The sequence below is a fragment of the Scylla paramamosain genome, chromosome 10 (genome assembly GCF_035594125.1).
Source record: "Scylla paramamosain isolate STU-SP2022 chromosome 10, ASM3559412v1, whole genome shotgun sequence".
Taxonomy (NCBI): domain Eukaryota; kingdom Metazoa; phylum Arthropoda; class Malacostraca; order Decapoda; family Portunidae; genus Scylla; species Scylla paramamosain.
Window position 1 is genome coordinate 11,340,208 of NC_087160.1, and position 2,293 is coordinate 11,342,500.

Below are 2,293 nucleotides of genomic sequence, written 5' to 3' on the forward strand. Positions count from 1 at the left end.
ACCCACTGAAAACCAACACAACATTAATTAGGTGTCGTGTGGGCGCTAGGTATGTAGGTCTCCAAACAGCGTCACCGACGGATTTCTACGAAGCTTTAGGAAGAGGTGAGGTTTGCTTGCGGGAGTGTCCTCAGTAGACGCGAGTTACTGTTAGAAATCAACAATTTCGTGGTGAGTTGAGAACACTGACGTTGTTGGTGCGCGAGCGCATGTTTATGAGGAAATTGCATGATGACACCAGCTTCCCACACCTGTAATCACCAGCGTGGATGACAGGTACTCAAGTCATAAGTCACTTCAAGAACAGGTATCAAAGGAAGTGACGAGCCGAGTTGCCACTCACTTCCCCAGTCACGGTATTCCTGTGACCACCGTACCTGCCCTCTTGTGTGTGTGTGTGTGTGTGTGTGTGGTGTGTGTGTGGCCTGGCGTTCACAGGGTTGGTGTCCCTGTGACAGCTGGGGTCTCTTAATATCTCCCATGGGACGCTTGAGAAATACGGGACGAGTGACCGTGAAATCTGGTAAAATTTTCTTGCCGTACTTGTGAGGCAGCGGGAATAAGACACACGGGACTTCCATCCCTTCAGCTATTTCTGTTTTCTCATTCCTGAGTTTTATGTTCGCAAAATAAGGTTCCTCTTCACCAATAGGAAAAAAAATCAGCTACATGAGTTCGAAAGTTGTTAAAATGTAAATACATCGTTAATGAATGTTTGTTTAATCACAGATGATAGAGAGGAAGGGAGGGTGAGACGGTGGCGGTGAGGCTCGTGTCATTATCCCTATGTGTGTGTGTGTGTGTGTGTGTGTGTGTGTGTGTGTGTGTGTGTGTGTGTGTGTGTGTGTGTGTGTGCGTGCGTGCATGCCGCGCGCGCGTATGTATGTGCCGGACAGCGACAGCGAGTGGGGTGGCAATCGAGGGTGGTGGGGAGACCGGGAGAGCGAAAGGGCCCGCCCCGACGGCCGGGTCGCTCAGAGCTCAGTTGTGCCTTGGCCGTGCTGGGTGGATGAGGTGTCGCCGGTCGGGTCTCTGGTGCTCCCGTCTCATGGCTCGGTATGGGCCAGTGTGAGAGGTTCTTAAGAGTCCGGGAACATAGAACATCGCTTTAATATTTACTGACCGAATTCTTCGTTGCCATCCTTGTCCGTCCTGTGCCGTGGTGTGTTCACCCAGAATTAGGAAAACTAGTGACAACTCATGTGCCTCGCGCCGCGTCCCGCTTTGAGCTCGAGTTACTGTCAGTGTGTGGTCTTGAACGGTGTCCTGTCTTTTAGTTGAGACGCACAAGGACAAAAAAGGAGCGAGGATTTGGCGAAGAGGAAACACAACTGGAAGATTTTATTGGTAGTGCACCGCGGGCGGTGCGGAGGAGTGATCAGCTGTGAGGCCTGCTTGTTGGTGGTGCCGGTGGGGCTTGGCGGGAGGGAACGACGCGGCTCCTTGTACCCTCTGAACACCAAGTCTCTCTCTCACTCTCTCTCTCTCTCTCTCTCTCATCTCTCTCTCTCTCTCTCTCTCTCTCTCTCTCTCTCTCTCTCTCTCAGTATTTTGGTGCAGCTGACGGTACTCTCGGACGATCTCCCCCTACACCATTCTCGCCCGTTGTAAATTCAAGGGGGGGTGGATTTGTAATGGGCATGGCACCCTCCCTCGAAGCACTGAAGGTCACGCACTCCAAGTAAACATGTAGAAGTCTGCTCCCCGCGCCACACCGCGTACTCGTCACTGTGCGGGGACCTGACACGCAGCTTTATAATTTTTTGGTGATATCCAGTTTTATTCTACTTTTATTTCTCTTCTCTTACAATTTCCTTTGCTGGTTGTTGTTGTTGTTGTTGCTGTTATTGATGGTATTATTATTGTTTTCGTGGGTGTTATATATTTATTTATCTGTTTATTATTATTATTATTATTATTATTATTATTATTATTATTATTATTATTATTACTACTACTATTACTAGTTCTACTTCTACTACTACTACTACTACTACTACTACTACTACTACTACTACTACTACTATTATTACTACTACTACTACTATTACTACTACTATTACTGTTTTTTATGCATAATGCCGCTTCCATTTTCTGAATGACAAGTGATTTATTTTTTTTATCACGATACATTAATATATTTTTTTTTATTTATGAAATACATTGAGATTAGCCGATACTCTCTCTCTCTCTCTCTCTCTCTCTCTCTCTCTCTCTCTCTCTCTCTCTCTCTCTCTCTCTCTCTCTCTCTCACCAAAACCAGAGAGCTTATGCAGTATCGTGTTTGTTGTGA

The 2,293-nt window shown here is 46.8% G+C and overlaps 1 protein-coding gene across 1 annotated transcript in view; it reads left to right on the forward strand.

Moving 5' to 3' along the window:
- Positions 1–937: 937 nt before the first annotated feature.
- LOC135104234 (uncharacterized) overlaps positions 938–2,293 on the forward strand; it is a 98,392-nt gene continuing 97,036 nt past the window's right edge. Inside the window, exon 1 of the mRNA XM_064011391.1 lies at positions 938–1,056. The gene's annotated coding sequence lies outside the window, so the exon portion shown is untranslated. The remainder of the gene's footprint in view (positions 1,057–2,293) is intronic.